Source organism: Salmo salar, chromosome 16 (genome assembly GCF_965601325.2).
Source record: "Salmo salar chromosome 16, fSalSal1, whole genome shotgun sequence".
Classification (NCBI taxonomy): Eukaryota; Metazoa; Chordata; class Actinopteri; order Salmoniformes; family Salmonidae; genus Salmo; species Salmo salar.
The window spans coordinates 69,213,775-69,239,185 of record NC_138306.1 but is presented as its reverse complement, the minus strand read 5'-3'; the positions used below and the strand labels follow the sequence as shown (position 1 = coordinate 69,239,185).

Genomic DNA, 25,411 nt, shown 5'->3' with positions numbered 1-25,411 from the left:
CCGCAACTCGTCAGTGAAGAACACTTTTTGCCAGTCCTGTCTGGTCCAGCGACGGTGGGTTTGTGCCCATAGGCGACGTTGTTGCCGGTGATGTCTGGTGAGGACCTGCCTTACAACAGGCCTACAAGCCCTCAGTCCAGCCTCTCTCAGCCTATTGCGGACAGTCTGAGCACTGATGCAGAGATTGGGCGTTCCAGGTGTAACTCGGGCAGTTGTTGTTGCCATCTTGTACCTGTCCCGCAGGTGTGATGTTAGAATGTACCGATCCTGTGCAGGTGTTGTTACACGTGGTCTGCAACTGCGAGGACGATCATCTGTCCGTCCTGTCTCCCTGTAGCGCTGTCTTAGGCGTCTCACAGTACGGACATTGCAATTTATTGCCCTGGCCACATCTACATTCCTCATGCCTCCTTGCAGCATTCCTAAGGCACATTCACGCAGATGAGCAGGGACCCTGGGCATCTTTCTTTTGGTGTTTTTCAGAGTCAGTAGAAAGGCCTCTTTAGTGTCCTAAGTTTTCATAACTGTGACCTTAATTACCTACCGTCTGTAAGCTGTTTGTGTCTTAATGACCGTTCCACAGGTGCATGTTCATTAATTGTTTATTGTTCATTGAACAAGCATGGGAAACAGTGTTTAAACCCTTTACAATGAAGATCTGTGAAGTTATTTGGATTTTTACTAATAATCTTTGAAAGACAGGGTCTTGAAAAAGGGACGTTTCTTTTTTTGCTGAGTTTATTTCTGATACACATAAACCTCGTTCCCACTAGGGAAGGTGTCCAATCAAAAATGCATCTTTTGACCAATGGGTAAAATCTATGAATTCTGTAGATATTCCTTTAAGAAAACCAATGGTCCAAACCTCATGTCTCTATCTTAATCTGTTCCAAAGTTATTTTAGTTTTTACCCTTGAAGGATGACCAAGATTAGGGTAACTAAATCAATGGAGGCCAGAGACTAAAAGTGGTGAAAAACCCGCAAAAAAACAGTATGTCAGCTAGGCTGGATGCTGTGAGAGAATTAAGGCAAACTGACAGGCTCACCGTTAAACTCTCATCGTTCTTCTTGAATCCGAAGGACATAAAACAATATAGAGGTAAGATAGATATCAATTTTGAGACATGACATGTGGTATTTTCATATTTTAGTATATGGCTTTTCATATTAATGGGAAATTCCTGTTCTTTTTTGAAGATTTCTCCGAAAAACAAGCGTATCTCTGAGAAATATCAACGGAGCACTGAGTCTACCGCAAGCGTTTTATTTTCAAAGCCTCTAACATTCAATTCACCTCGTGTGGAACAACTCTGCAGGAGACCACCGCAACGCGTCGTTGTGAGAAGCGGCACCGCTCTGACAACAGAGTTCGTTGCTTATTGCCAGATGTATCTGACATTTTGAATATAATGTTAATGATATATTAAAGAAAGACCCCCCACTGAATGATTCAGAACGTGAAGAATATCCTGGTCAAATGTATTTCATTTTATAACATAAGGAAGTGAAATTTCATAACCACCCACTCTGGGCAGAGTGGTTGGACACCCTACACTAGGGCTAAACCAAGCCAAGCTAAGGCAGGTTGTACTGTGCTGGCCTGGTTAAACATCCACCATAGTTGCTGGAACCATGCTGGAAAGAACAATGTGAAAACAAAAATAAGAACGGGAAGGCCATAATCGAGACCTACCACCACAGACAGACGTGCTTGTACTTGACATTCCAAAGGAGCACTTAATACTGAGTTCACCTTGAGTTAACCCTGACAAAAACAAGTTTCCACTCTCAAAGTCTTGTGTGTCGCTCTAGACACCGGGGGATAGATAAGCCTGTCAATCACGTCGACACAAACACAGCCAGAGGAGGCTGCTTTTTCTCAAACCGTCTGACAGGGTATGTTTAGTGTACCAGACCTGGGTTCAAAGCCAAATAGTAGCTGTTTTGTTTTAAAAACTTTAGCTGCACTTGATTGAGTTAACCTCAATGGAACCAATGGAGTAGTCCCAAAAGTGCAACTGCAAATCCCGCCCATCTGGCACTCTGGGCACAGGCTTAATCAAACCCAGGTCTGGTTTGTACTTTTCTCTAACCTGTGTGAGTTGTAGTGAAGGAGAGAGAAAGAGACATATACACAGAGACAGAGACACAGAGAGACGGAGGCACAGAGACAGACCGAGACACAGAGAGAGACCGAGACACAGAGAGAGACGGAGACACAGAGAGAGACAGAGACGGAGACACAGAGAGAGACAAAGATGGAGACACTGAGAGAGAGACGGAGACACAGGGAGAGACGGAGAAACAAAGAGAGACGGAGACACAAAGAGAGATGGAGACAGAGAGACGGAGACACAAAGAGAGATGGAGATAGAGAGAGATGGAGACACAGAGAGACCGAGACACAGATAGACCGAGACACAGAGAGAGACAGAGACACATAAAGGGACATAGCGAGAAAGAGACACAGAGAGAGACAGAGACACAGAGAGAGACAGAGACACACAGAGAGACAGAGACACAGAGAGAGACAGAGATACAGAAAGAGACAGAGACACATAAAGAGACAGAGACACATAAAGGGACATAGACAGAGGGAGACACAAAGATAGACAGAGACACAGAGAGAGACAGACACATAAAGGGACATAGAGAGAGGGAGACACAAAGAGAGACAGAGACACAGAGAGAGACAGACACATAAAGGGACATAGAGAGAGGGAGACACAAAGAGAGACAGAGACACAGAGAGAGACAGACACATAAAGGGACATAGAGAGAGGGAGACACAAAGAGAGACATAGAGAGAGACAGACACAGAGAGAGACAGACACAGAGAGAGACAGAGACACAGAGAGAGAGACAGAGACACAGACAGAGACAGAGACACATAAAGGGACATAGAGAGAGAGACAGAGAAAGACACAGAGAGAGACAGAGACACATAAAGGGACATAGAGAGAGAGACAGAGAAAGACACAGAAAGAGACAGAGACCTGTACCCCCGCACATTGACTCTGTACCGGTACCCCCCTGTATATAGCCTCATTGTTATTTTATTGTGTTATATATATATATATATATATTTATATATATATATAAAAAAAAAAAATATATATATATATATATATATATATATATATATATATATATATATATATATATATATATATATATATATATATAAATATATATATATATATATATATAAATATATATATATATATATATATAAATATATATATATATAAAATATATATATATAAAAATATATATTAAAAAAATATATATATAAAAATATATATATACATACAATTTTATTATTTAAAAAAAAAAATTAACTTTCGTTTATTTAGTAAATATTTTCTTAACTCTATTTCTTGAACTGCATTGTTGGTTAAGGGCTTGCAAGTAAGCATTTCACTGTTGTATTCGGCGCATGTGACAAATAACATTTGATTTGATTTGACACAGAGAGAGAGAGAGACAGAGAGAGCGAGACAGAGAGAGTGAGACAGAGAGAGCGAGACAGAAAGAGAGACACACACAGAGAGAGAGAGAGAGAGAGTGAGAGTGAGAGAGAGAGACACAGAGACACAGAGAGAGAAAGAGAGACAGAGAGAGACAGAGACACAGAGAGTGACAGGGACACAGAGAGAGACAGAGACAGAGAGAGGAGCTTGCCCCTTTAACTTACCACCAAGCTGCTGTCCAGCGTCAGTCTCTTTAGCTGCTCTTCCTCTCCAGGTGTCGGTTCATGGTCCTCCTCTTCCGCTGCAGCCCGCCGCCACGGTCATGGGAGCCACTGTGGGAGGGGAGGGGTGGGGAGAAGCCAAAGATCACTCTTTTGTACAGGAGAGACACTATCCTTGGTTCTCCCAGTTGGCTGGTGGGTACACCAGTAGTGAGGCTGTAGTAAGTTAGTAGAGCAATCACCCTAATTGTTATAGAGCTCAGAGTCCATGTTATATTTTGCGTCTTTGAAGCTGAGAAGGTGGCGGTGGCGTCTCTCTCTTTCTCTCTTTCTCTCGCTCTCCCTCTCTCCCTCTCCCCCTCTCTCTCTCCCTCTCTCTCCTTTCCTCCCCTTTCCTGGCTTCCCACCCGATCTCTCTCTTTTTCCTTACCACTTCTATCGTTCCGTTATTGTTGTGCTCGCTCTGCTAACCTGATAGCAACCGGAAGTGTTGGAGAGAGGGAGAGCCTCACTCCGCTGATCATCCCTGAGTTGATATGTTTCCTGTCCCCCTCCCTCCCTTCTCCTACTTCATGTTTTCATAGGCTTCTCCAAACAGAGCTGGGAACCAGCGCGACCGGGCCAATGGAGGCTAAGGGAGAAGATAAACACTTCACTTCACGCATACTACTCCTCTACAAAGAGCTCTGTGCCTCCACTCAGCCCTGCCACAGAATAAGCACACAACTTCCTCATCAGTGAAGCGCCCGGGTCAAAGGTCGCACAGTGACCGCCAAGGGTCAGGCACCTTCTGTCATGACCGCTGTATAGTATGTAATGTATGGATTGTGTGTGTATTTACAGTATGTTGCGTATTCTAGGAGCCACTTCAAAAGAGAAAATCTCTTTGGGTACTGAATACAATTCATCTCTTTTAAGGCTAAATTATTCCAGGTTTACTTGCCTTCACAGATTGTCTTCTAACCACATCCCCTTGGTCCCAAGGCCCTCTGTCTCTGGCTTGTCTGTTCCACCCTGGCTGAGATCTCAAATGGCTTGACTACACCTGTCAGTCAGTATGCTGCTGACATCAAAATGCTACATCCACTGTCAATCTCTCATATCCAAAAGGTTCAGTCAATATACTGCTAATATCCAGATAGCATTTCAAACCCACACAAAAATGGTTAATCTAAAACCCAATTGACTACTCATTGATTGCTCTTACCCCAGCACTGGTAAAACTGGTTGAGATTACATCATTACAACCAGAAACTGGTTGAAATGACGTCATTATGATGACATTTCAACCAGTTCTGCCGGGTTGGTCGGCCCGTTCTTGCTGCTCTACATCTAAGCGTTGAAGGAAAGGGCTTGATCAACGACAGGACAGGACGTCATGCAGGCTTCCTCCCGTTATGCCACCAACACAGACGGTTCCTGTTCTTGTTATTTTCTCCCTAATGGTCCTACATTCAGTAGCTTTGATGTCAATCAAACCTGGGTTTAAATACTGTTTGAAATCATTTCAAATACTTTCGCTGGGTTCGATTGAGCTTGCCTGGCGCAACGGAACCAATAGAATTGTCACAAAACTACAAAACCTGCCCCATCTGGCAGGCTGAAACAAATGCCCAAAGTATCTGAAATGATTCAAATAGTATTTGAACCCAGGTCTGATTGCTATGTGTGCCAGGACATTACGTCAGCTGTAATTCTCATTCCATGTTTAGATTACATTTTCAGTTAGTGCCTTCTCTCTAAAGATTAGACTGGATGTAAAGCCCCCACGCTTCCTGCAGACGGCCAGATAGGGATTGTGGGTAATCGAGAGCAAATGATTCAAATGGATTTACGTTTGAACTTGACTGCCCTGACTCGAAAAACGTAATAGATTAACAAGTCAAATGCAATGACACCGTTTCCATTGAATGTAGGGTAAACTCTAACAGGGGAGTCAGAAAAATAGAACCAGAGAATACGTTTACGCTGAGCAGTGAGAGCCTGTAATGTAGCCGTTCAGCTTATGCCCAGTCTTCATTGAAATGAATGGGGGGCAATTCCCGCTCTGCAAAAGTGACCCTTGCAGTGCAGCAGGTCTGTAAGGTTGTGTAGAAACGGGTGGTCGATAGGAGGTCGTTAAAGCTTAACCAAACACATTTGGAGTCAGATATGAGAATGGGGAAGGTAGTGAAACGTGATAACGTACAAGGACAAAACTAATGGTTGAATAAAGCAAATTACTCTCGATCTTGGATAAACAGCTTCTGACATGGTCAAGTTCGGAGAAATATGTGCAACTGGCCCGAAAGCAGAAGAGAGGAAATAGACCAGTCTGTAGACCAGTGTCTTACATCACCAGCCGAATGTTGAAAATACTACAATAACATGTGTCTACATAAATGCATCACGTGATATTTCACAAAGACTTAATATTCAAATGTCCGCGGTAACGTCAGTGAAAAGTCCAAGTGGCTGGAAATGTCCCCAATGGATTTCAGGGATATTATTTCATACATTTACAATGCCAAGGGTCGTGGGTTTGATTCCCGCTAGGGCCACCCATATGTAAAATGTATGCACGCACGACTGTAAGTCGCTTTGGATAAAAGTGTCTGGTAAATGGCATATATTGTTATTGTTATTAAGTTTATTATTATTATAATTGTATGTAACAGAGGTGGTTCAGTGAACATACACTTGTGTGATGAGTAGCACATTTGGGATAGTCCCGAAGAATTGGTTATAGACTTTAGCTCAGAGGGCTAACACAGTCCTGAGACCTGGGTTTGATACCCAGTCTATCCCATATGCTGTAGAAGCTGATGGAGTCTCACTCGTCTGTTTATTGGCCAAGGGAACAGCATAAATAGGCCATAGGATACTAGGAACAGATTACGTCTGTGATGATCTCTGGCCCACGCTATCATCATAAAATACAATCCCACAGGGACCTCCCTATCCTCATCTCCTTATCTCCTCACACACAACAGCCCCTCCTTTCTCCAAATGATTTACACCAAACCCAATTTACGCTGTGTAAAACCAGTCTTCTGTATGGGGGGCGACACAGATACAACAAAGAGAGACACACGTCTATGGCTATATTACGCACTCGTCCCAGCCAGTAAGACAGTAAGTCAGCCAGCCAGCAAGTCAGCCGGGTGGAATGGATGCAATCAAAGGTCCACGGACAATCCTGACATCTGGGAGTCTTTGTGTACAACCCTAATTAGATGCCAGGGTGGAGGTGGAGGCGGCTCTGAGGGTTATGGAGGGGGAAAACCACTCTTTTTAACATCTGCTGGTCGAGAAACTAGGGAGGGGGATGCATTTGGGGTTGCACAGGGGTGGACTAGAGAGGAGGGAGGGAGGGCTAGGGATAATGAGAAAAGAAAATAGCATTATGATCACTTATATACAATTGTAACAATGTCACATTTGTCGTAGGAAGGAGACCAAGGCGCAGTGTGGGTATCGTTCCACATATTTTATTTTAATGTGAAACTTTGCAAGACAAACAATAAACTATAAACAAAACACAAACCGTGACGACAGAGGTGCTACATGCACTAACTCAAAATAATCTCCCACAAACACAGGTGGGAAAAACAACTACTTAAATATGATCCCCAATTAGAGACAACGATGACCAGCTGCCTCTAATTGGGGATCATACAAAAAACCCAACATAGAAAAAAGAAATTGGAACCAAACACCATATAACTAAATAAACTAGATAAACACCCCCAGTCACGCCCTGACCTACTCTACCATAGAAAATAAGAGCTCTCTATGGTCACGACGTGACATATAAGGCATACATCGCTTCCATTTTATTTGCACTGCGATAGGTTATTGTTCTGTGGATGCACTGATCCATCAACAGATGTAGGATCTTAATGTAATCATTATTCTGTTGCTGAGAGTTTTCCTTCACAGGAGGAAATGCAAACTTGTAATGTATTCGAAGTTGAAAAAGGCTTCCAAAGTTTGCGATTTCCACTTTAAAATTGTCAGACTTGGATTTGCCCTAACGATAAATGTATCAACCCCTATATCAAAATGTCCATAAATTATAATCTACATAATAATTCCTGTTGCTGCATGATTATTTTCCTGCTGTAGCAACCTGGCTCAAATTAAGATCCTACATCTGTATGGTGTTCGGCTGTTGAATATCAGCAGATTATAAACATTGTCTAGGAACGTTGTTCATTCAGGTTCTATTTGTGGTGAATTTGTGTTGTCTGAAGTATCAGCTGATGAAATGTACCCCATGTTTTTAATTCACATACATGAAAAGGTGGAATAATTGTCACGACTTCCGCCGAAGTCGGTCCCTGTCCTTGTTCGGGCGGCGTTCGGCGGTCGACGTCACCGGGCTTCTAGCCACCGCCGATCCACTTTTCATTTTCCATTTGTTTTGTCTTTGTTTTACACACCTGATTTCAATCCCACAATTACTGTTTCATTATATAACCCTCTGTTCCCCCATGGCTTTTTGTGAGTGATTGTTTATTGTATTTTCGGTCTGTCATGGTGTGCGTGTATTTGTTACTTTGTATATTTGACATTTTGAGTAAAAGTACGTTGCTGACTCATATCTGCTGTCCTGCGCCTGACTCTCTACACCAGCCACACATAGGACCCATTACAATAATTAACTAAATGTATTTTGATTATTTCTATCATTCATTTATTCTTCATCAAATAATGAATGTCGCTCATATTATGAATGGATTCTTATTACGGAGTTGAAATTCACACTTCTCCTAAGCTCTCTACAGCTATGCCTCACCTACAATCTAGCTGATGACTCACAAGTGTGTGCCAAGGACTGGGAGGCCACTCTCCACCAGTATTGACAGTGCTGCCCTTTGTACCCATACAGTTAAACATTCACCCACTCATATTCCCATTTCAACACTAAGCAAAGAACCGTACACCAATAAGGGCTCTTTATAGAGGGATAGTTCAAACAGGGATATCAATTGGTTGTTGTGGCTTGAACTTTAAACCCTACAGCCATTTCTATTGGAGGAAACAAACATTTTGGCAACAAATGATTATACCCACAATCCCCATTACATTTGGATATTTCCTCTGAGCTGAATACAAGTGAACGTCTGATAAATGTTTAGTGCTGTGTGTTGCCAGTTGAACATTATTGGTCATAACACATCACGAAACACAATGAGTGACTCGGTCGGCAAACATGTCTACTCACCACCATCTGGGCTCTCAGTGCCACGTAAATTCTCAGAGGTAGACGGATTCCAAACATCTGTACTGTCGCATGAGTTTTCAATTCGCACTTTCATCTATCACGCAGTGCAATGAAAACGAGGAAAATGGACTCTCGTGTCTAAAGAAAAACCCTATTGGCGAGGTTGTATGTGTGTCCCAAATAGTACTGTATGGGGAATATGGTGCATTTGGGACGCAGGCTGGATCAATACACCCCCCCCCCCCCAAAAGAACAATGAGATTGCCAGGAAGTGTCAGTCAGCCTGGGATGGATAGCGATGGTTGACATTGATTGGTGCACCGGCCCTTGCCCCGGGACCCTATTTATTTTGTCTGTGTGTATGAATGGAGGAGGGCTATAAAGGAAAGGGGATCAGGCTGGAGCCCGGAACCACCCCCCCAGCCAAGACCTCGTTTTGTGAATGATTCATCCAGATTGCTCAGGCAGGGTGCAGAATGAATGGGGAGGATAATTATACATTGGAGATTTGAGAGAGAGGAGCATGTCTAGGCTACCTCCTAATTCCCAGATAGCTATTACTTTTCAATCATTGAGAGGTGGGGGGGTAAGTATGATGTGAATGTGAGGGTATAGAAAGAGAGAGATTGCTCTGGCAATGTTAACATATGTTTCCCCTGCCAATAAAGCCCTTAAATTGAAATTGATTTGAGAGAGAGAGAGAGAGAGAGAGAGAGAAACAGAGAGAGAGAGAGAAACAGAGAGAGAGAGAGAGAGAGAGAGGTCCATCTGTGTGGCAGGCTAGCAGCACAGATGGCATATGATGATCAGTCCCCTATATGTCCTCGACCTCCTGTCTCTTTGGCTCGGGTTGTGCGCTACTACTGACCAGGGCCCATTGGGCTTTGGTCAAAAGCAGTACACTACCTGAGGAATAGGGTGCCATTTGGGACAAGCTTTGTGGTACCCAGACAGACAGACAGACAGACCCACAGTCATCATGGTATTAGAGATAAGTACAAAAACTGCAATTAACTCCAAGATTAAGGTGTTCCACAGTGTTGATTTATACACACCCACACACACTGTATATACATATGCTACATACACACTTGCGCGCGCGCCCACACACACACACACACACACACACACACACACACACACACACACACACACACACACACACACACAGCTGTGTGAGATACAGGGCGGGTGTGAGTTCACTCCTAAGAGATGAACAGACAGACACTTGTTACATTTCGATCTGCATTCTATCGAGTGTTTTTTTTTTATTACAATCTTCACCCGACGCCCTTTCTAACACTTCGTAAGTCGGCTCAAGACTTTACATCTAACGTAGCTAACCCCATTTGCATGGGGGAAGTATTGGGGGAAGAATGTTGTCTTGCATTTCAACAGGTTGAATATGAGAGAGTTGCTGTGCTGTAGATGTCTCAGCCAGAGACACACACGTGTGACACATCTCATATGAAATATGCTTGCTCTTAAGAAAAAGCCTAGGAGCATCTGGCAAAATGAATTGACATATTTTTGCTCTGCGCTCATGTCACGTGCGATAATAAATTAACTGCAAACACTGCATTAAAGATGACATAGGGACACAATTGTAAGGGTCCTGTGTGTAGCTGGTGTAGAGAGTCAGGCGCAGGACAGCAGAACTGAGTAATCAACGTATTTTACTCAAAAAAGACAAATATACAAGGTAACAACACGAGCCCACAAAGACTGACCGAATTACAAAAAACAATCACTCACAAACACAACATGGGGAACAGAGGGTTAAATAATGAACAAGTAATTGGTAAAGTGAAGCCAGGTGTGTGAGACAAAGACAGAACAAATGGAAAATGAAAAGTGGATCGGCGGTGGCTAGAAAGCCGGGTGACGTCGACCTCCGAACGCCGCCCGAACAAGGAGAGGGACCGACTTCGGTGGAAGACGTGACAACAATCTACTGTAACTACACTGATAGAAACTTAATTGAATTCGAATGAATATCCTTCATTTCTGCGACAGTGACAAAAGACTTCAAACTCAAGGGGGTGCGCTCATTGCTTGTCTATGGAAGGAAAATGTGGTACGCCACTGCACACAAGTTCATTAGAGTTGCTTGGGTTTAAACGTTTTATCAAAACAATGAGCATAACGTCATGTAGCTCATCAGGGATTCGATGCTGCAGAAACACATTTCCCTCCACCGATCACACCCCAAACACAGGCCCTTAGGAAGACCTTATTACATCCTGAAACAAATCAGATGGGTTTCCTGCCTTAGGGCCAGCGCTGGGTTCAAATAGTGTTGGAAATCATTTCAAATACTTTAGCCGGTGCTTGATGAGATTTCCTGATGCAATGGAAGCAACAGAAAAGTCCCACCCACCACCTGGCACTCCAGGCAGACTAAAGCAAATGCGCAACGTGTTTGAACGATTTTAATAGGATTTGAACCCAGGTCTGCTTGGGACATTCAATCACAATGTCCAGCATGTGTAGCCTAGCCCTAGCTGCCCTGCTGACAGGAACATGACTGTCTCTCTCATCATGGCAGCTGGTTAGGAAAAGAGACAGAAAAACACTAAAGTCCAAAGGGACACTGCATGTATCTCACCAAGCTGAGAGAGCACAGGAATCTTCCAAGCCTTGTCTAAATAAATACATAAGTTATGTCTGCTGGGTATGTGTGTAAGCAGTTTGATCCTGACCAGTTTGCATCTCTCTCTCTCTCTCTCTCTCTCTCTCTCTCTCTCTCTCTCTAGTGCGCACACAGACAGATACACATTTGACAGTCTGATAAGTCTACATCAGACATTGTAACATGGAATTCCCTTTGAAGGTGGCTGAAAACATGTTCCTTTGGTAAATTCCCAGTGAGGAGTAGCAGTAGCATGGGAGGCACTGAGTTTACACACACTCACTCTAGCTTGCCAGACTGGTGCTCTGCAAACACCCTGCTACTTGTAATGAGGGAGGGAGGAGGGAGGAGGGGGAGGGAGGAGGGGGCGGTGTAGGTGAGAAGAAGTTCCACATTACATCATGTGCAGCTGTTGACAGATCAGTGTTTATTAACTAACTGTCAGGAGCCATGGGATCTGTTGCTGCAGGATTCACACCCCGGCTTGCCACACACACACACGCACGCACGCACACGCGCACACACACGTGCGAGACCACACGAGCGCACCAGCGGAGGCTGCTGAGGGGAGGACGGCTCCTAATAAAGGCTGGAAATGAGCAAATGGAATGGCATCAGACATCTGGAAAGCATGTGTTTGATGTATTTGATACCATTCTGCTCCAGCCAATACCAAGAGCCCGTTCTCCCCAGTTACGGTGCCACCAACCTCCTGCGGTGCGCACACACACTTGCACGCAGACAGGCAAACACATGCATGCATGTAGGTGGGCCTACACACACATACAGTAACAGACACTAACTCACATGCACATGCTAATGACACATAATATAACACACAACTTCACAACCCTTCTGACAGACGGTAATTACACACTAACAGAATGATGCTGAGACTAGGATTTATCACCTTTAAAAGTATGCCAAACAAAAAATGTTTTATTGCAATGTTAAAGAAACGACACAAATCAAATCTTATGTCACATTCTTCGTAAACAACAGCTGTAGACTAACAGTGAAATGCTTACCTAACTCTATGCACAAGGACTACTTTTAACAATTTCCACAGAAAATTGTATGTAAAATTTGGTAACAGAATAACGGTAAAATCTCTCCGTTTTTTTGTGTGAGACAGTTTTTCAGAAATGTTTGAATATCTACTCCGAATTAAGAAAGAATGGGCTGTCAGCTGTTATATAACACCCTGAGTTTGAAAGAAAATCTATTTTGGTTATTGACAGTAAGTGAAGTGGATAAACACCCGGTAACAGAATGACATCATGGGTCCGTGATCTGTACTATACAGAAATGCATGATTATGAATGTCATCCTCTTCATGGTGATGTATCCTGAATAGACACAAAGGTAGAACCAGTGATATCATCCTTTGCATGTTTAGGTATTATTCTACACACTGGCTATTATTCTAATGAGCTCCGCCCCCAAACAAGACCAAATGAATCTGTACCAATCACAGATGTTTATGTTTCACAAGTTTGGACATCACAGTACAGCACAGTTGAGTAGAGAATAGTAAAGTACAGTAGAGCATAGTTCAGTATAGTACAGTGATAGTTAAATCAAAAAATTTAAAAACAATACAGTAAATTATAATGTACTCTACTCTAGTGTGCTCTACTGTACAGTACTAAACTCTACTGTACAGTACGGTACAGTACTGTGTTGTACTGACCTCTACTCTACTTTACTTTACTTTGACCACCACGTGACAGAAAGAAAACAGTTATGAGCTGAACATAACAGTATGTCAGTGGAAGGGAAGACAGTAGCAGGTGACCCACCTGTGGATTGTGACTACTATGAATTCCCATTGTAGACAATTCAGTTTCAGTCATTCTGTTATGGATTTTTTTGGTCATCTTGTTACCGATTTGGTAACAGAAGGAAGCAATTTAAATCACTTAATAAATCATTGTAAAGGGGATTTTCAGGTGAACAAAAGAGAAGAGCAGTCGCAGATATAGTGAAACCATAAATCATTTCAGGTTAAATTACAAGTTGCAACAGGGAGACACCTCCAGCACACTTTTTTAATAATTTTTTTTATTTCACCTTTATTTAACCAGGTAGGCAAGTTGAGTACAAGTTCTCATTTACAACTGCGACCTGGCCAAGATAAAGTAAAGCAGTTTGTCTATATACAATGTGAGCAAGTGAGGTGAGATAAGGGAGGTAAATGGGTGGGTGTTGCTATGGGTGGGTGCTGCTATGGTGACCAGCGAGCTGAGATAAGGGGTTGACTTTACCTAGCAGGGTCTTGTAGATGACCTGGAGCCAGTGGGTTTGGCGACGAGTATGAATCGAGGGCCACCCACGAGAGCGTACAGGTCGCAGTGGTGGGTATTATATAGGGGCTTTGGTGACAAAACGGATGGCACTGTGATAGACTGCATCCAATTTATTGAGTAGGGTATTGGAGGCTATTTTGTAAATGACATCGCCGAAGTCGAGGATCGGTAGGATGGTCAGTTTTACGAGGGTATGTTTGGCAGCATGAGTGAAGGATGCTTTGTTGCGAAATAGGAAGCCAATTCTAGATTTAACTTTGGATTGGAGATGTTTGATGTGAGTCTGGAAGGAGAGTTTACAGTCTAAGCAGACACCTAGGTATTTGTAGTTGTCCACACACAAGCAGAGAAAATGTCTCTGCTACACACACACGCAAACAAACACGAGAGCCAAAGTGCTGGAGTACTGAGCCAAATCAACAAAAACGGTGTTCCTGTGCAAAATACTTTCAGACCTCACTGTATATGTTAATCAGACAGTGGCAAAATGTTCTGTAAACACCAGTCCGAGAGGCTGTGAGGAAGACATCAGCAGCAACAGAATCACGCCATGTCAGAGATAACTTATAAGTGTGCCGCCAATCAGCATCAACGGATATCAGATAATATGTAAAATACAGTATCAAGTCTAGTGACCATCAACACGTGACGCAAATGAGTGTCACAAATACAACACTTTAAAATCATGTGTATTACAGACAGGGGAAACATATAAATATGTTTTGTGTTCATTGTGTTACTTACTCCGAACGGAATATGAACTTTATTCATCTTAAATATTCCCCATTACGATCATAAACCAAATGACTAATTGGTAGGTCTACCTTTACTTGTTAATTCTGTGAGCTTTCATTATCCGCCGTCCTCGTGAGGGAGAGAAATTAGAAAATGTCTATAAGATACAGTGCCTTCGAAAATAATTCAGACCCCTTGACTTTTGGTTACGTTACAGCCTTATTCAAAAATGTCCTCAGCAATCTACACACAATACCCCATAATAACAAAGCAAAAACAGGTTTTTGAAATTTTTGCAAATGTATTAAAAAAAGAGATCTACATAAGTATTCAGACCCGTTGCTATGAGACTTGAAATTGACCTCAGTGCATCCTGTTTCCATTGATTATACTTGAGATGTTTCTACAACTTGATTGGAGTCCACCTGTGGTAAATTCAATTGATTGGACATGATTTGGAAAGGCACACACCTGTCTATATAAGCTCCCACAGTTGACAGTGCATGTCAGAGCAAAAACCAAGCCATGACGTCGAAAGAATTGTCCGTAGAGCTCCGAGACAGGATTGTGTCAAGACACAGATCTGGGGAAGGGTTCTAAAAAATGTCTGCAGCATTGAAGGTCCCCAAGAACACAGTGGCCTCCATCATTCTTAAATGGAAGAAGTTTGGAACCACCAAGACTCTTCCTAGAGCTGGCTGCCCAGCCAAACTGAATAATCGTGGGAGAAGGGCCTTGGTCAGGGAGGTGACCTAGAACCCGATTGTCACTCTGACAGAGCTCCAGAGTTCCTCTGTGGAGATGGGAGAACCTTACAGAAGGACAACCATCGCTGCAGCACTGCACCAATCAGGCCGTTATGGTAGAGTGGTCAGACAGAAGCCACTTCTCAGTAAAAGACAGCCTGCTCGGGGTTTGCCAAAAGGCACCTAAAGACTCTCAGACCATGACAAAGAAAATTCTCTGGTCTGATGAAACCAAGATTGAACTCTTTGGCCTGAATGCGTCACGTCTGGAGGAAACCTGGCACCATCCCTACAGTGAAGCATGGTGGTGGAAGCTTCATGCTTTGGGGGATGTTTTTCAGCGGCACGGACTGGGAGCCTAGTCAGGATTTAGGGAAAGATTAACGGAGAAAAGTACAGAGAGATCCTTGATGAAAACCTGCTCCAGAGCGCTCAGGACCTCAGACTGGAGCAAAGGTTTACCTTCCAACAGGACAACGACCCTAACCACACAGCCAGACCAAAGCAGGTGTCTCTGAATGTCATTGAGTGGCCCAGCCAGAGCTTGGACTTACATTACCGTTCAAAAGGTTTGGGGTCACTTAGAAATGTCCTTGTTTTTGAAAGAAAAGCACTTTTTTTTGTCCATTAAAATAACATCAAATTGATCATAAATACAGTGTAGACATTGTTAATGTTGTAAATGACTATTGTAGCTGGAAACGGCTGATTTTTAATGGAATATCGACATAGGCGCACAGAGGCCCATTATCAGCAATCATCACTCCTGTGATCCAATGGCACGTTGTGTTAGCTAATCCAAGTATTCATTTTAGAAGGCTAATTGATCATTAGAAAACCCTTTTGCAATTATATATAGCACAGCTGAAAAATGTTGTTCTGATTAAAGAAGCATTAAAACTGGCCTTCTTTAGACTAGTTGAGTATCTGGAGCATCAGCATTTGAGGGTTCGATTACAGGCTCAAAATGGCCAGAGACAAAGACCTTTCTTCTGAAACTCATAAGTCTATTCTTGTTCTGAGAAATTAAGGCTATTCCATGCAAGAAATTTCCAAGAAACTGAAGATCTCGCACAACGCTGTGTGCTACCCCCTTCACAGAACAGCGCAAACTGGCTCTAACCAGAATAGAAAGAGGCTAGACCTGAAAATAGCTGTGCAGCAACGCTCCCCATCCAACCTGAAAGAGTTTGAGAGGATCTCCAGAGAAGAATGGGAAAAACTCCCCAAATACAGGTGTGCCAAGCTTGTAATGTCGCTGCCAAAGGTGCTTCAACAAAGTACTGAGTAAAGGGTCTGAATACTTATGTAAATGTGGCATTTCAGTTTTTATTTTTAATAAATTAGCAAAAAATGTCTAAACCAGTTTTTGCTTTGTCATTTTGGGGTACTAAGTGTAGATTGTTGAGGGGAAACATTTTTTAAATCAATTTTAGAATAAGGCTGTAACATAAAATGTGGAAAAAGTCAAGGGATCTGAATACTTTCTGAAAGGCACTGTAAGTGGGCTTTTGGTAACAGAATGACAAGAAATACACTAGGCAATATTTCTTAAACTTACAGAAGGCAAATCATTTCTGTAAAACTAAATGTTGATATTAGTTGTCAGTGGTCTTAACTTCAACAATATTGTGTTTTGATGCATGTCTAATACCTTTTAAGACTTTTTCTGCAAGATGTTTTCTAAAACCCCTTTTCCATCTGTTTGACTAGAAAGCCTTTGCTTATGCCTAGTTTATATATGCCTTAATAAAATTATTATATAGATTCATAGCTTTCATTTGACACCAATTTGTATGTGCTCCTATGAACTTCCTGTTACTGTTAATGACGCTTTTACAAAGAAATGCCCACCAATTTACACAGACTCGCCCATGTCACAAACAACCACATTTACCCAACTCCTATACACACACACAACTGTTATGTTCTTCTAACCTCGTGGGGACCTACAATTCATTTCCATTCAAAATCCTATTTTTCCTAACCCCTAACCATAACCCTTACCCTAACCTTAACCCATAATTCTAACCCAAACCCTAAACCTAACTACTAACCTCTAACCCTAATTCTAATCCCCACAAGGGGGGATTTTCCTTGTTTTACTGTCCTTGTGGGGACTTTTGGGGATTTTAGGTCCCCACAAGGATAGAATAACCAACACACACACACACATTATCTATGTTTGCAAATGCTATACTTCCATCTCAAAAGCTCTGTTGGTTAGCTGACTTGAGTCTGTCTGACCAGCCAGCGTTACTATGTCTCTCTCAGGCTTCAACTGTGGCAAACCAAGCAAGGCCCAGCTGCATTCCTTAAGCGTCTGGGCTTGGCGTAGACCCCAGTCTCTCAGAAGGTTTAAAGTGTTTATCTTTCTCTCTCTCTCTCGTTTAAAGGGAGACACATGACTCACAGCTTTACTGCCAACCAGATTTTTCTACTAACATGCTGATTGGAAACTACTGGTCTGGGCCATTATTCACAAACTCAAGAGAACTCTTAGTTGTGCTAATCTAGGATCAGTTTAGAAGTGCTGATCTAGGGTCAGTTTAGCCTTTTAGGTCATGATGAGCTTGATTTTATGGACAGCACTCCTGCTCTTAGACTATTTCTGAATATGGGCCCAAAGTCTGTATGTCTCAAGTGTCTAAAAGTAGGAGTGCTGATCTAGGATCAGGATCCTCCCTGTCCATATAACAGTAATCAATATGATCCAAAAGACAAAACAGATCCTAGATTAGCACTCCTACTCTTTAGATAGAAGCCCTTGAGCCATATTCATTAAGTGTCTCAGAGTAGGAGTGCTGATCTAGGATCAGTTTTGCCTTTTGGATCAACATTTATTCGTTTCAATTTTGACAAGGAGGGGATCCTAGATCAGCACTCCTACTCTTAAGACTAAAGTATTTCCAAATAAGGACCCCGGTCTGCTTTTCATTGGGGCTCCCCACAGAATTTCTGCTTCTTAACACTTTAAGCATTCCTCACCACAGACCCAGAATAAAGTAGACAAGGGGCACACTGACAGAAACCATCAGACCGGTCACGTCACCCACTGTTCGTCATCGCAGTCGGTGATCACACATGCACCAATTCAGCCTCTCTAAATGCCTCTGTTGCATTCCTTATGGCCACAAATGCAATCATTTTTCAAAAGATTCCACACTGTTTTCACATTCCTCCTCTCGTAGCTCATTGCATTGCTGTGCTGTTCGGCAAGAGATGTCTAGGAGACCCGTGGCATTGCCTGTCAAAGCAAGGCTGGGTTGTTTACCCCCAAAATTGTCGTGGTGACCGCTTTGTTGTTGTTTGTATCCCAGATTGACCCTTTACAATGGGTCTTATATCATAAGGCAACTACATTGCCGGTCAGATAAGAGTGTAGACTACAGCTGGTCAGATAAGAGTGTAGACTACAGCTGGTCAGATAAGAGTGTAGTCTACAGCTGGTGGGAAGTGGTGTAGTCTACTCCTTGAGAATTTAATTTGGAAAGCCTCAAATGCTACATAATGTCAAAAACATTAGCAGGCTATGATAAGCCTTAGATAAATCTAATCAGAATAACACAAGTATTAATCAATTGGCTCAAATGCTTGTGCACAAACCACTTGTGAAGACACACTTCAAGTTATGTATGGGGACAAAGCACTCCATTATCTTCGAACTGACATTTGAACATTCTATTCTATTCAATCTAAGCGAATTCATTGGATACATGTGGTAGCCTGTCTCGTAAAAAAATATAGCATTTTTGCGCAATCAAACGCATTGGCATTTCTCAGTTTCAACCTGGAAAGAGTATCTCTCTCCTCGTGACGTCTAACACTTCACTGTGGCTAGCTGCACGACCTGAGAGGCTACCGACAAGGTAATCATGCACAAAATATATGGCTTGACCCATGGCTAGAACCCATACATTGGAGGGAAGACCTTAAACTGTGGGTTAAGGGTCAGACCCTTTGAGGGTGACTGAGGAAACGATTGCCAAGGAGTAGAGTGACGTAAGAATTCCTCCCTCTACTGAAGAGGAAGAAAGCTCTAAAGATCATTCCTCTCTTTTCCTCTCCTCCTTTGTATGCAGTGATCTCAAAGAACTGACCAGGGGTGTAATCGTTAGTCCAAACAGTTGCAAAACTGAACAGAACGTTTTGCCCCAGGTGAAAACCAGCCTAATGACGAGATTCCACCCTATAATTTTTACCTGGGCCATGTTCAGCAAGCAAACGTTGTGGAACATTGCACATAGAAATACCATGAATAGAGCTCCCATGGTTCCTTGTTCTACGTGCCAGAGGCATGTTTGTTCTACATAATACGTTTTTATTGTGTCCTGCTGAACGTGGCCCTGTAGTTTTTTCCAATCAGTGTGGATGAAGGGAAGGAGCCAATGACAGGATTCGTTTTATGACAAATAGCCTGTGTTTTCTTTAAATGATATCAGTCGGGCCTTCCGAGTGGCGCAGTGGTCTAAGGAACTGCATCACAGCACTAGCTGTGCCACTAGAGATTCTGGGTTCGGGTCCAGGCTCTGTCACAGCCAGTGCCTGGATGGGTTGTGTTTCAGACGATGCATGGCTCTTGACCTTCGCCTCTCCCAAGTCCGTTCGGGAGTTGCAGCGATGAGACAAGACTGTAACTACCAATTGGATACCACGAAAAAGGGGTAATAAAATATATCAAAGTCACTCTATTTTTGTTATGCCTTTACTACTTGACAATAAGTTGCCACTGCCAGACATACCATTACTGCTCTTTGGCTGTACTAATGTAGTTTGAGGGTTCTTCATAAGGTGGATTGATGACTTTATATGTTGACAACACTGGATGGAGACAGATTACTCTTTTACTCTTTACTCTTTTGATATCTCTTTTACCCATGAACGGACTACATTCACAGAAATGTCACTTCAAATACTTCCTGTTCTCAACATCTAACCAGTCAGAACAGAGAAAAGTAGTTGCTAGGTAGATCATCAATTACCATTAAAATCCACTGATTCACCATATTTTGGAACTACAAAACATTGACAAATAATAATATCTCTTAACAACATAGTTATACACTATTGTTATGTGGTGAACAATGTTACAAACAAAATGTTTCTCAAAAGGTCTTTCGTATCTGGTCTGCTTTGAGTGATATTGGCTAAGATAGGTAGAGGCATGTGAGCCATAAAAAGCCTATTACAAAGACTACAGAGACTATTGTAGAGAGTAATGTCAGCAGTTTCAAATCCAGAACATTTTAAACCTATTAAACGTGGAATGCAGGTTCTAGTAGAGAGAGACTCTCAAAAGAAGATGAGCCAAATACTCAACGTTAAGAGTGCCATTGCAGTTTTACTTATTTATGGATTTATAGTTATTAGCACCTGAGTGTTGAGCTATCGCCCATTGTTTTGAAAGTGTACTTAGCAGTACTTTGGCTGTAATTGCTTTCTAATGAGGTTTTAAATAGGATAAAACGTGTATATCTGGCCAATAGCTCTAAGTGATTTTCACCCTGCACTTTCCAATAAGAGAGCAATACCTCACATACAGTATCTAAAGTCATAGACTGTTCTCTCAGCTACCGCACGGCAAGTAGTACCGATGCACCAAATCTGGAACCAATAGGACCCTGAATCGCTTCTACCTCCAAGACTACTAAATAGTTAACCAAATAGCTACCCGGACTATCTGCATTGACCCTTTTTACACTTACTCTTTTGACTCTACAGTTTATTATCTATCCTATTTCCTAGTCACTTTATCCCTACCTATATGTACATATTTACTTCAATTACCTCGTACCCCTGGACATCGACTCAGTACTGGTCCCCTGTGTATATAGCCAATTATCGTTACTCATTATGTATTTATTCCTTGTTATTATTTGTCTATATTCTTCTCTCTGCATTGTTCGGAAGGGCTTACTGTTAGTCTACACCGGTTGTTTACGAAGCGTGTGACAAATACCATTTCATTTATTTAATAACCAGTCTGGGACACTGGGGAGGAGCGATGTTGGACTTCTACGGTCAGAAACCCATACATTTAGCCTACCCTCATTGTTTTCAGTGCGACCAGCTTTCACCAGACATTCCTCCTTCCTGCTTTCATTGCACTGATGATTAGCAAGAGGTTGGAGCTGGTCCATGGGGTGAGCTATAGGCTACACAATTTTACTCTACAGCAAATGCATACTATAGTGCACCATACCGAAACAACCAAAGCTCTTTTCAAAATCACTCTCAGACAGATTCATGTTTGAAAGATATTTCCATTCTCCTTTCTGCCATAACGTATTACGTGATGGAATGGAATGGCAAATCTATATCTTGATACAATCATATACAATCCGATGTCTGGAATTCATAAAGATGAAGAGTTGGCCAAGTCTCTGTAAAAGATATTGTTAGAGAATTCCCATAGTTAACCAGAACACTACCCTTTGGAATTCCCAGCTGCATCTGGGAGTTAAACCTGCTTGATCATAAAGCAGTCAGTCCTACAGCTTCCATACCAGCATTGAGATAAATATGACTTTTAATTATCCAGACATCTGGTTAATGGTAAAAGTGTATGTGTTTTGTTTCTCCTTAGAACAAATATTAAAACAAGCAAACTCAATGCTATGGTGTGTCCTATACATGTAAAGGTAAAACTGTTTTGATAACATCAGAAAACATCAGAAAAGGAGAGTGTAATAATGAAGGGAAATCTACTATCCAATACAAATCCAACCAAAAATGTTAGCTGGAGCTAAAGCATGGTTCTATCTGAGACAGTGTAGCTCCCAGTGTAGTGAGATGACTGGGGCGTGTAGAGGCAGTCTGTGTCTGCTGAAACGTGCTCAGTGTTGAGGCAGTCTCTGAGTGCGTCCCAAATGGCACCCTATTCCCTTTATAGTGCACTGCTTTTGACCTGGGGTTTTATTTGTCTCCCCATTAGCTGTTGCGAAAGCAGCAGCTACTCTTCCTGGGGTTCACACGAAACATAAAACATGACATAATACAGAAAAAGAACTAAACGAGAACAGATCTAAAAATAAATAAATATAGAAATATACAAGCCTCTGGTTATAATTACTGCAATACAGGGAAAAGGGTTCCATTTGGGACATAGATTCTGTGTCTACTGAAATGTTTTTGCTCAGAGGAACACTAAGTGGATTCATGCATCGCCCCATGCTACAATGACATGTTGGAATGTCCAAGCCATGTTATTTTCAGTCCCACTGGGAATAAAGCAATGTCCCTTTTCACATCAGCAGCTTGAAGAGAGTCCCTTTATATGGCCATCAACATTCGTGAGCTACAAAGGGAATCTATAGATAAATAAATTGTCCACATCTTGAAATGTTAATAAGCTCACTGATTCTAGCAACTCTTGCTTCTCAGGAGACGAACAGAGATGCCGGTGAACCAAGGCACAAAATGTGGAATAAAAACATTACCAAGCTATACAACTCTGCCCTCCCTGCTTTTTTTTAGAGACAGTCCACTGTCATTTGGAGTGATAAGTCATGCATTTGTTTTTGAAAGTACATAAAAATCAACAAATCAACAGTAAAAGTCAACATACTTTTTTTTTTTTTTAATATTGCTTCTTTTGTCCAGTCTTCAGGTAAGCTTCCTTTCTTCCTCCTGTCCCCAACCGGCCTTGTCTATCCCCAGCGTGTGGATGGGTTTCCAGTCCAGGCTAGTGTGGTTAGGAATTGTCAACTGTTCCTCCCAAGGCTGCCTGAGGTGAGGGGGGAGGAGGCCTAAACAAATGTGCTTGTGTTCACCCTCGATGGTTTGTATGCAGCCAACACCACCACGCCACAGCTGGGCTCTTAGCCAAGGCCCTACCTCCCCTTCCACAAATGGCAAATGGCCGTCAAAAAAATGGACCAGTTCCCGCCACAAATACACACCCACTACTTGTACTTTATCATTTCCTCAGAGTGCTAGGCCAACACAAAGGAGGGCCGTTGTGAGGCGTGGCGTGATGAGAGGCCCCCAGAAAGACTACGTTGTGCCACTGTGAATGTGCATGGAGTAGGGCAGAGTGGCGGGAGGTGTGTGTGTGTGTGTGTGTGTGTGTGTGTGTGTGTGTGTGTGTGTGCGCGCCCTGCGACTGAACCTCAGCGCCCTGTGCCATTATGCCATGTTTGCCCTGTGAGACCGGCAGCTGGGGCGAGGACAAGGCATTTTTGTCTGTTTTATTTTCCTATGAGGGCCCTGGGACAGGGAGGGAGCGCTGATGATGAGGGCCCATTCGGCTGGCATTGACATGTAAAGAGACTGTGTCAGTGACAGCTGACGAGATCAGGCCCTGTAATTAGCTGTGTGTGTACAGAGAGGATGTAGGATGGGCCATTGCTTCCCCCTCTCCCCCATCCTTTGACATTCAGCATCACTGATCATATTCTGAGAAAGACAAACTGGGTATAGCAGACCTGGACTCCACTAGTGATTGTTTTCTTTCAAATACTTAGGCTCAATCAAACACTCAATCTGAAATGCCAGGTACAGTAATACTATAATTAAGCAATAAGGCATGAGGGGGTGTGGTATATGGCCAATATACCACGGCTAAGGGCTGTTCTTAGGCACGACGCATGGCACAGCCCTTAGCCGTGGTATATTGGCCATATACCACAAACCCCAGAGGTGCCTTATTGCTATTATAAACTGGTTATCAATGTAATTAGAGCAGTAAACATAAATGTTTTGTCATACCCGTGGTATACGGTCTGATATAATAGCCTTCCCTGTAGCTCAGTTGGTAGAGCATGGTGTTTGCAACACCAGGGTTGTGGGTTTGATTCCCACGGGGGGCCAGCACAGAAAATAATGTATGAAATTGTATGAAATGTATGCATTCACTACTGTAAGTCGCTCTGGATAAGAGCGTCTGCTAAATGACTAAAATGTAAATGTAAACACGGCTGTCAGCCAATCAGCATGCAGGGCTCTAACCACCCAGTTTATAATATAACAATATATGCCATTTAGCAGATGCTTTTATCCAAAGCGACTTAGTCATGAGTGCATACATTTTCCATATAGGGTACAGGTTTGCACTACTCATTTGCTTCCATCGTACTGTGTTCGATTAAGTACCAGTGAAATAATCAAGTATTTGAAAGAAAATATATCCTATTTGAACACACGTTATATAGCTTACCGAGCAAGATATTCTAGTCTGTGTGGGATTTCACACAGAACTAGAATTATACGACTGTTATAAATATAAGGTTGTGAGAGCCAGGTGGTTGGGGCCAGGGGTGGCCCATATAGAGCCTGCAAGGCCTGGGGGAAACGTTTGGAGGAGGAACACTGACAGAACCATCCATGTGAGACACAGGTGTGATCAACCAACAGTGAAAAACTCACCCACCTCATTACACGCAGTAAATCACAGTGAACACTATTTGTTGTAACTCAATATTGCAAAATGTTGAATTAATCCTCATGTAACGACAGCCTTGATTTGTTGATGCTGTAACAGAGGTGCTTCAGAACCACACTGGTTAAATGAGTAACCTTTGCCTGAGACTTGACAACTTGCGTTAGTACCTCAAACGAATGCCTAGGCTTTAGCTAAGCGGGCTAACACAGTCTCGTGTCACCCAGCAGAGCCAGGTTTGAACCCGTCAGTCGCACTGTCAACTTGTACTGCTATAATTGGACAAGTAGATGTATTTGTCAGCAGCATGCAGACTCAGTGATATGTCAACCATGAACTATCCAGACCTCACACTCTTGTTTCGCTCACTTTCTCCTCCTGAGTCCAAGACTCACTCTCTCTCACAATGGGACAGTGTTGTGTAGGGACTAGTTGGCCTCTGTGCAGTTACCATGGTGATTAAGCTGCTCTTTCAAGCCCAGGACTGAAGGTGCACCTCTTCTCTTTGTGACAGAGGATCAGGGTCTCAACCTGCACAAGGCTCTCACTGTCTCACATCAAAACATTGATGACACTTCAGCTGGAGGTGAAGGGGAGCCTAACCTGCTGGAAGACCCCACACAGGTCCTCTCCTGGGGCCCCATGTCCCACGGGAAACAGGGGCGGACAGGGTGCCTCAAACTGGGCCTTTGCCATCTCCGTGGCC

The 25,411-nt window shown here is 42.7% G+C and overlaps 1 protein-coding gene across 3 annotated transcripts in view; it reads right to left on the bottom strand.

Moving 5' to 3' along the window:
- The window catches only part of LOC106574435 (nck-associated protein 5), a 164,906-nt gene extending 141,871 nt beyond the window's left edge, over positions 1 to 23,035 (bottom strand). Inside the window, exons 1-2 of one of the 3 annotated variants that reach the window (XR_014380957.1) lie at positions 22,894 to 23,035; positions 3,699 to 3,806 (exon numbers count right to left, since the gene is read on the bottom strand). The gene's annotated coding sequence lies outside the window, so the exon portion shown is untranslated. Of the gene's footprint in view, positions 1 to 3,698; positions 4,354 to 22,893 lie in introns of those variants that run through there. The other 2 variants (XM_014150324.3, XM_045697632.2) reach the window with 2 other exon arrangements.
- Between the last annotated feature and the right edge of the window lie 2,376 nt (positions 23,036 to 25,411).